Consider the following 10,795-nt stretch of genomic DNA (forward strand, 5'->3'; position numbering starts at 1 on the left):
TCCATCCTCTAATATAAGAGATTTTCACATTTTACTTGCACTGTTTTACCATTCGTCTTATTTAAAATATTTTGAAATTATTATTTATTTTTTACTTACTTTATTATTTAAAGTCTTTTAAGCACAACTTTTCGTCTTTTATATTTGCACAATTTTTTTAAGTAAGACGAGTGAATCAAACAGTATAAGTAAAATGTCAAAATCCCTTATATTAGGGATGGATGGAGTAGTACAATAGGTTTCATGGCGTGTGCATTCGTTTTACGCATGACATGCCTTAATGCGGAATGGGATGTGTGTCTGTACTGCATAGTGTAGTTCTTTTTGGGCCCTGTTTAGTTTGTAAAAAGTTTTTCCTCAAAACATCACATCGAATCTTTGGACACTTGCATGAAGCATTAAATATAGATAAAAACAAAAACTAATTGCATAGTAGAGGGGAAATTGCTAAACGAATCTTTTGAGCCTAATTAGTTCATGATTAGCCATAAGTGCTACAGTAACCCACATGCGCTAATGACGAATTAATTAGGCTCAAAAGATTCGTCTCGCGGTTTCCAGGCGAGTTATGAAATTAGTTTTTTCATTCGTGTCTGAAAACCCCTTCCGACATCCGATCAAATGTCCGATGTGACACTAAAAAATTTTTATTTCGCGAACTAAACAGGGCCTTGGTGCGGGGTGCAGACTGCAGTGTGTAGTTTAGAGAAGGTTTGCTTTGCCCTCCTGGACTCTCCTATCCACGCACATCATCATCATTCATCATGCGCGAACCGGAACAACGAGAGGGTGAAAAAACGTGCGGAGCCCATGCCACGGGAGCACTAGTGCGATGCAGCTCATCGTCTACGGCGGCGGAGCGGAAATACTTGGACCCTGGAGATCAAAACGCCGGAGATTCCTGCGTGCGCGGCGCTCGCCGGATTACACGAGCCACAATTCTATCGTTCGCGGTGACTGACACACCTGCTCACATGCTTGTCCCGTCAAGCCTTACTTTTAAACTTGAACATTACTATAGTATTTCAAAAGAATGCTACTCCTATTTATAACCACGTTTCAAAAGTTTAAAAAAAGTCGCTATAGTATTATTGTATTTGTGCTCCTCGAAATTTGAAAAAAACGAGATGACAATGGTGCATGTCTAAATATCTGGCTATTTAATTTGTAGATGTATGCGCAGCCTTCCTGTGCTTGGCCGCTTGGGCCCTGTCGGTTTGCTCACCAGCTTTGGTCCACTCCACCCATCGTGCCTGGCAGCGTTTATGCGTAGTAGTACGTGCGCACACAGTTTTGTGACAGGAGACTGCGTGCGCAGATGTCTGGGAGGCGAATTACAACATGTGTGTGCACATAACGTAGGGGCTGGTGATTGGTAAATGCTGACGAATAAATGACCCGAACCACACTCTAGACAATCGGGGGGGGGGGGGGGGGGGGGGGTATAGGTTGTACGTACACGTAATATTCCCTTCGTCTTAAAATATAAGAACTTAAATTAAAATCAAATGAGACATTTAAAATATAAGAACTTAAATTAAAATCAAATGAGACATTTTCTATTACAGTTTGTTAAGATACGTTGTACTAGAAAAACGAAATATCTCCTTTAATTCTATATTATTATATTTTAAAATAAAGGAAGTAACTATTTTTCATGAATATAACATATTTTAATGCTACATCTGTCTATATCTCATCCATCTAATTTTATATATTTTACAGTACAACGAAGAAAGTAACGGAAGTAAAGACTGTAGGATCCCATGCATGCGTCCACTCACGAAATGGTTGCTATAGCTACCACTAGTAGTACGTACTCAGACAGCAACTCTAGCAGGCGGTGAGGACCGTGCATCGGTGCATGCATTCGTGCATCTCCAAGGGGAGCAACTTGCACGTATCATAACTCTATCGATATCAATATACTCCTACACCTAGTATCGTGCGTACGAACTATATACTAGCTAGGTGTATATATGAAGTGAAGCACATGCGATCTAGTACTATCCATCTATATATGCGATTCTCGCGCGCGCTACAATTTCACTAGAGTATTTTACTCCATGTATATACGCACAAGTTTTTGATGCTTTAGTTAATTTTCGGACAACTCTCTCTCTTCTCGCTCGGTATGATCTCGACACCGACGAACCGACACACACATGCGCACATATAGCTAAGCACTTACTCCGGAGTACGTGTTGGAATTAAGAAATCAAACAAGAAGAAACGGTGGATTAATTACTAGGAGCACGCTACTCCTATTTGATACTCCCTCTATCCCAAAATATAAGCATTTTTAGCTATAAATCTGAACAACTGTATGTTCAGATTCATAGCTAAAAGTTGTTACATTTTAGGACGGAGGTAGTACACTCCTAGTTCTATAGTACTTTCTCTGTAAAAAAAATCACTATTTTATCAAATCATTATTATAGAATCTTAAATATGTATCGACCTTAAGATGCCAATTTTTTAGTTGATAACTAGTAGTCTGGTATATAGTTATATAGGTATCAGTTATTAAATCGGTACCTATACTATTATGGCTGTGTTTAGATTTAAACTTTGGATCCAAACTTTCAACTTTTCTATCACATCAACTTGTCATACACACACAACTTTTCAGCCACATCATACCAATTTCAACCCAAACTTCTAACTTTGGAAGGAACTAAACACAGCCTATGTATTGGTACTCTTAAATTGATTTTGGCTGAGAAAACGGTACCTATAGCCGATTCTTAACTGGCACCAATAAAGGTTCCTGCCGTAGTGAATCATAATACAACTATTTCTCATTTTATCTATTCCCAATATAATTATTATCTATTTTGATAAACTCTGACATAATAATTACTTTAAAAATAGATTTATTTTAAAATAAATAAAAGGAGTTAAAAATAAGGTTGTGTTTAGTTCACGTTAAAATTAAAAGTTTGGTTGAAATTGGAATAATGTGACGGAAAAGTTGGAAGTTCATGTGTAGGAAAGTTTTGATGTGATGGAAAAGTTGGAAGTTTAAAGAAATATTTTGGAACTAAACACGGCGTAAATGTATTATTGCGTGAAGGAAGTACTAGCTACTACTCCCTCCGTCCCACAATATAAGAGATTTTGAGTTTTTACTTGCAACATTTGACCACTCGTCTTATTCAATTTTTTTTTTGCAAATATAAAAAATGAAAAGTTGTCTTAAAGTACTGCATATAATAAAGTAAGTCACAAATAAAATAAATAATAATTTCAAAAATTTTAAATAAGACGAGTGTTCAAACATTGCATGTAAAAACTCAAAATCACTTATATTATAGGACACATGGAGTACTAGCTAGCACCAGCAGCAGTCGTGACCAAATTCGTAAGCATCGATCTCTGTCAAGCCTTGCTGTTTACTGTACGAGTGACCACACAAACGAGGAGAAGTGGGTACTCGTACGTAGCCATAGCTAACAGCTGTGGCTCTGACTCCTCTATCTGAAGTTCTGAACCTCTCTATACCGCCCATGCCTGTACGCCCTGAGCTGGGAAAACGCTCGCGCCGCTCGTACTCCTACAAAAAAAAAAAGCACGTACAACAAACCCTGAACCCACACGGCCGGGCGGCCGGATGAGGCCGCGACACGCAGAGCCGAGCCGATGCGATGCGCGCGGGTGTACGCTGCCACTTGCGGCATGGGCGCAGGCCGCATGGCGTGCAGGTAGCGGGCTATCGGCCAGAGCCAGCAGGCAACGCGGGGCGCGGCGGGGGCCTGGACGACTCTTCGTCCTCTCGTCGTCTTGTGATATCTGAGCCCTCGAGCCCCGCATGCATATGGTACTCCTAGTAGTACGCGCACGCGGTGACGCGGACGCAGGCTTTCCCCGTCATATCCCTGCGTCCTACCGAGGCAGCAGGCGGCATCCGTCTGGTTGCGATGCGAGCGCCCACGAGAGGCCGCCACTGTCACGCCCTCCATCCCCACGTACCGCGTCGGTAGGGTAGATGCCCTGTATGGTGTACTATACTCGAGCGGGCAAGGCCAACGATACTAGTATGCGAAATCAACCAATCTAATAAAATAAACCGCACTGATGCATGGGGCCTACCTGTCATCCGATTAAAGCCCAGTACCACCATGGGACCCACCTAATTAGCAGTTCTTGTTCCTTCCTTGGAAGGGACTCCTATGCGTGAGTGACCTGGCGAGGCAATCGGACTTGCAATTATTGGCCATGGTCAATCGAACCTATAGCCACGTAAAAAAGGAGACGTCAAACAGGATGAAAACACGCTTATGAAGTTACGATATCCCTCGTACTCCCTCTGTATCAAAATATAAACATTTTTAGTTATGGATCTGGATAATTATATGTCTAATTTATAGTCAAAAGTTATTATATTTTGGGACGGAGGTAGCACCTGGTAAGCCATAGCTCTATTTTGCTTTTAAATCCTTGTATTTTTTTATTTGCATCTATGTCTATTATTTGTAGTATGCCCGTGAGTATTACAAACATATAAGGTCCACCTCTTCCCTTTCCCCATCTTTTTCTGCCTCTCCCCTTCTAGTTCCCAGGCGCACAGTGGCGCCGCCTCTCCTCTCTCTCTCTCTCTCTTTTAGGTAGCACCACCAAGAAGGCGTGGATCAACGCATGGATGGCTGATGGAGGCGCCGGAGGTGGGGATCGATGCGGCAAAGACGAATAATCGACGACGGAGGTAGGGATCAACGTGATGGCTGTGTGGATCAACGCATCGGTGGCAGATTGACGTGGCGGCGATCGGCCAAGTAGCAGGCCCGACACCCGACGGTGGCAGATCGATGCAGCAATGGCCGACGGAGCTTCTTGGGTAGGCTCTTCTCTCCCGTCCATCCCCTTTCCATCTTCTTCCTCGGCGCGGGAGCCGCAATGGTGTAGGACGAGGCCTCTCCCTAATACGGTACCTCGCCCTTTCCTCACCGTGGCTCTGATGAAATTATGTAACCCTCTGGCAGGGGGTCACGCAGTTTTGCTTGGGTGCGGTCCCATCCGAGCTGACACGAATATTCCTCTCAGGCGAGGTGAGATCATGCTCCAGTTTGGAGCGTTGGCCATGGCCTTAAGGGCTTGTCTACCTCATTACCAATTCCCCCCCCACCCCCCCCCCCCAAAAAAAAAACACAATATGTTGAAAACTGGACTAGCACATCTTAAAATTTTATTTAAATGTGTGCATACATATCCCTATGAGCACTTATAAAAGCTGGATTGGTATATCTTAAAATTTACAAATTCATCGTAAACTTAATGAGTTGAGCTATGCTCACTGTGCACCTCATTGCCAATTCTAACCAACTAAATTTTGGTTTTTTTGAACACACCAACTCTCTAAGACATAGGAATAGGAAAAATATATGAATAGAATGTATGTATATTTTAATCCATAGAAATTTTTTAAGAGGTTTGAGTGGATGAAAATTTTCCTATGTTTTCTCTCTACGAATTGTAGGAAAGGAAATATTTTTCTTTGATTTTCCTATACCTACATTTCTATATACCAAATAACACTCATAGGAACTAATTCTAAGGAATCTAAGTCCTTTAGTTTTCCTCCCAAAACGAATAGGCCCTTAAGAACTTTACTAGAAAAAAGGAAGGGCGCTTGGGATGAAAGAGTGTGCTTGGGACTCTCTTTATTGGATTGATTCCGGTTTCTTTCCATCAACCATAAAACTTTAGATCCAATATCTCGTGTGTATGAGCAAAGGGTGTGGCCAAGAAGCTGGCAGCTGACCAAGCCCCTTCAACCCTACCTAGCTATATTCACTGTGCGAATAAAACCCAAACCAAGCATATCTCAACACTACCAAATTTTAGTTGATTTGGGTTGAGCAATAAATCAAACAAGTCTTAAGTGCATTTTGTACGCATTTTATTATAGTTAATTCGCTTGTTTCTCTGCCACCAAAGAAAGGCACACCTCAAAAGAGGGCAGGGAGTTCCCGCTTTATGTTAAGTATAAAAGCGTCGAGCCAACTTATGAGAAAAACTAGGTCAAAAAAAAACTTACATATGTATGGTTAATTAAGCAAAGAAAAAACACGGAGAGCTAAAACCAAAAATATACATGTGACGGCACAACTGCTAAGACCCGACACAAGTTATCGTTGACGAGCTTATCACGAGACAAGCAGATGTAACAGGGTTGCATTGGCATTAATTACCCAAGGCTTGATTGGGCATTACCCAATTTTGGTAGCAATCCTAACATAAACAAAACGCCCATAGCTGTACCAACATTTTGGATGGTGATAAGATCTTTCACGTCCCAAAATCCACATAATATGACTCCATCCGATCCATCGATATTATTCTCCAACATAATGGCTGTCGTAGCTGATGACCCTGTCGATCTATGATCAATTTGAGGATAGCATGGTGCCAAACTGCCAACTATGTATGCATACACTTGACATCAATCAGATCTGGAACTTAACTTGTAGGGGCTCGATCCAGGGCCCTAGCTATAGCTTGCTACATTAAGCAATCCCGTTGAAAATTGCACGTAGTACATTACAAAAAATCGGACATATATGGGCGTATGTTGCTGTCAAGCCAGGGTTTCTCTAGCTAGATACTTTTCATCTGACATTTGATCTTCCTCTGCAACCGCGACTAGCCAGCCACCGATAACTAATCTACGATTAATTAGTTTTCTAAATGGAAGAAGTACTAATTAAGACGACATGAAAGTATGAAACAATATATATGAAATCAGTAAGACATGGCAGCATGTAGCAGCGCATGGCTTTGTCGATCGATCGGTTTCATAATTCATACGCTTAGCAAAATACTAATTAAGTCGAAATGGGCCGCCTCTCAAACCTCTAACTGAAACATTTTATAATCACCGATAAACGGGTTTAAGATGAAATTAACTATGTATTGTAAACACAACATGTTTTCTTTAATACTGCATCCTTTCTTTTTATAATTAGGATTTTTTAGGACGGATGTTGAAGCACCAAACTTGTGTGTCGTCTCCCATGATTGTGTTGATGCGTGTCGAATCAAATCCTACTAGTTGACAAGCATGGGCATAATAGTATTCTCGTTTGACGAAATTGATCAAGTTATCTTTAACCACTCCTAGTGTCGGAACTTATTACAATATTATTAGTGGCAGACCTCAAGCATTTTACTATTAGAAGGATGAGCCTGGGAGGTTAGAGAAGAATCTAAAAGTGCATTGTTAGATGTGTCTGTAACAAATCATTAGTACCAAAAGATAGATATGCAGCTAAATATAGTTAAGCTAGCTAGGTGAAGAAGAGAAGGATACAATATATATACAATTAAGGCCACAAAGCAAGGCAAATATGATGATGTCCTTTTGTTGCTTCCTCTGGCCACTCTTGTGGTTGGTTCCCTTAATTCTTGCAATGGGGGATTACTGCATGATTAGCTGATTGCCTTTTCCATTAATTAATCAAACTGCACTGGTGCATGCATGTAAGGTGGCACGTTGTATTTTATTTTGTGCTTTGGCCTGCCGGCTCACTACTGAATTCAATTGGGTGTCCCCTCTAAAATAAAAGGAGGATTGCATTGGGGTGTCTCGCACTGGCAAGTCATCAAAGTAGAGCGGTTGGTCCTTGAAAAGAATACGAAATCTATTTGGACTTTGGACTTTAGAAGTTAAGGCAACTACCATTACATTCAGACTGGGACTTTTGGGACAGCGGGGATGCTAAAGCGATCCCTCATCCATCGCCGTACGTGCCCGCAAATTAAACTCCTTTTGCCGTGTACAAAAATGTGTTTAGCATAAACTCGTACAATATAATTAACCAGAGGCCAAAAAGATTATGTTTTTGTGTGCAGAGAGCAGGACAGAGTGTTGATTAGCAGCTGGAGGACGTGCATTACTCAAATCTGAAAACCTCAATTTGGGTTCAGTTTGTTGCGTAGCTAGCTTTGACTGATGACTCTGGACGGCAGCTGATACGTGGCATGCAATTAGCTCCATCATTTTGGCGCTAATTTAGCGAAATGGACGCGTCAGTGACAGATTATATCGTAGCGCAACGCAATGACGGCACCAAACTAAAGAAAAATTTTTCAGAGCAATTTCGGCGTGATATTGATATGTGGTGTGCAATAAAGGCAGGAACAGTATGAGCTCTTGTAATTGCCTGCATACTTGTTTCTGAATTGTCACTGTTGCAATGTACAGGTATCATGGAAATGTCACGTCAGTGCATGCTGGTTGATTGTTTAAATCAAGTCCTAATCCAATCAGGATACCAAACAGTTACACTATTCAGTACCAAATCTGCATAGAAAACGGAAATTTTCACAGGATCCATGCAGATGCAGGGCGGCGTCGCACTCTTGCATGGAATTCATGTGTTTCAGACATGACATTATACCTGTCAGGATTAAATTGGAGAGAGCACATTGGTTAATTTCATGTTGCTCACTTAATGCAGTAGTACCTAATTGATTTAGCACTTGCCAATTGGAGTATAATTAGCGAGGAATCATCAAAATCATAATGCTAATACTGTCGAACACAATCTTGCGCCACAAGGGCAGATATCTCCGAGCGATTCCCATGCTATCCTCGCTTCGTTCTGCATCAGCTACAGTACAAGCGAGAACGCATCCGGATCAAATCTCCTAGCTCCGGCGGATCAAACAGTGAACACTTAACAACAAAAAGAAGCGATTTGATTAATGGAAACCTAAGTAGCAGAGCATCATATATCTAGATGAATTAACAAGAGCAGGGGCGGAATTAGCCATGGATGGGGACCCTGTCCCAACTTCCATGCACATGTCTGTCACTTTCAGCAATCTTAATTTCGTATTTGCTGATCTATCTATCTATCAGAAATGGAATATAGATTTATTATATATTTTTCTTGGAATATTTTGGAGACCTGGCTGCTCTGTTTGTGTGTCTGGTACGCACACGATGCAATATAGAATTGACTAAAGACGTCCTGAATAGTTGATATTCACGTTTTTCGCTTTGGTAGTTTGATGTAGACTTTTGTCTGCATCTGCAGAAGCCACAATTCAACTTGAAAGTGTTGCGCCGCATGCAGCTATATTAAGTTTTTCATATATATTTTTTAATTATTGTCCTCAATGTGTCATCGATCAGAACCACTCGTTAGAAACTACAAACACTGTTTATAGATTCTTTACGGTTTTTATTTTTTTCGTAGAGTGTAGTTTATTGATTGGAACTACTATTATTATATACTCCATTCAGTATTAAAAACATACTACTACTGTTTTAGATATTCACAATATTTTAAAACAAATTTAAACAGTAGTATATGCATATTGCAGCATATTTATAAAAGGAGTACTTCTACAATGCTCTCTACTCGTGGCATAAACGATTTAACACAACTATCTGTATATACCAACTGTGGAAATGATATATGAGAAAAGGGAAATGAGAAGATTGAAAAGATACGCAAAAAAGATAATGGAAATGACAAGATTGAGAAGATACGTAAAAAAATGAGCCATTAGCGTATGATTAATTGACTATTAATTATTTAAAACTTGATAAATGAATTGATATGATTTTATAAATGCAACTTTTCTATATAATATTTTTAAAGGAAAAAGTATGAATTATCCCCCCGAACTATCACGGTCGATCGAATTACCCCCTGAACCACAAAACCAGACATCCTTCACCCGAACTATGCAAACCGGACAAATAACCCATCTAGCTCAATCCGCGGTTGTTTTGGTCCTACATGGTAGTCCAGTTAGCAATTTCTTTTTTTAAAAAATCAACAGGCCCCACATGTTAGTTTCACCCTCTACCTCTCTCTATCCTATCTCTTTCCCCAATCCGCCCCCATCTCTTCTCCCTCACCTCAACTGCATCACTCACTAGCGGCGGCGAGCCAAGTACAACAGCGACGAAGCTGGGTGCAGCAGAGGGGGGTCGAGGACCGCGGCAGGCGGGGGTGGAGGCCGCCGGATCCAGAAGGACATTGCGGGCGGTTGGCACAGATGACGTGCTCCACCTCCGCCTCCACCGTGACCACCCGAGCTCACTTCGTCTCCGCCATCAGCTTGCCAAGCTCGCTCCACGTCCGCCTCCACCGTTGGCCACTCGAGCTACCGTTCGTCGAGGTAAGCTCTGCATGGATCCAGCCACCTCGAGGTCAAGCGCGGCGCCACGGTGGTTAGGGGCGGAAACGGCAAGAAGAAGGTTGGGGACGGGGATGGCACAAGGGAGATTGGGGGTGTGGATGGTGCAGTGGAGATTGGGGGCAGGTGCGGCGATTTCGCAGAGGACACCGATGGATCTGCGCAGACGACGCGCTCCGCCTCCGCCTCCACCGTTGGTCGCACGAGCTCGCCACCTCCACCGCGACCACCCGAGCTCGCTCCGCTACAGTCGGTGGCCTCCCGAGCTCACTCCACCTCTAGCCACTCGAGCTCGCTCTGCCGCCGCCACCGCTCGCCCGAGCGAGGTCCACCTACGCCACCAGCAACCTAAGCGCACGCTCGCAAGAGAGAGGGGGGGGGGTGGTGTTGAGGGATACGTATGACACGTGGGCCTAGGGAATTTTTTATTTTCTTTGCTGACTAGATTGCAACGTTGACGCTACGTGTACACACTCAAGTCTAAACCACTAAGAACAATGCTTATGGCGGGGGAGGGGGTTATTTGTCCGGTATGAATACTTGAGGGTGTAAAATATATGTTTTTGTGGTGGGTGGGAGGGGGCTAATTCGATCGACTGTGATAGTTCAGAGGGGTAAATCGTACTTTATCCTTAAAAAA

The sequence above is a fragment of the Oryza glaberrima genome, chromosome 8, assembly GCF_000147395.1.
Source record: "Oryza glaberrima chromosome 8, OglaRS2, whole genome shotgun sequence".
Taxonomy (NCBI): domain Eukaryota; kingdom Viridiplantae; phylum Streptophyta; class Magnoliopsida; order Poales; family Poaceae; genus Oryza; species Oryza glaberrima.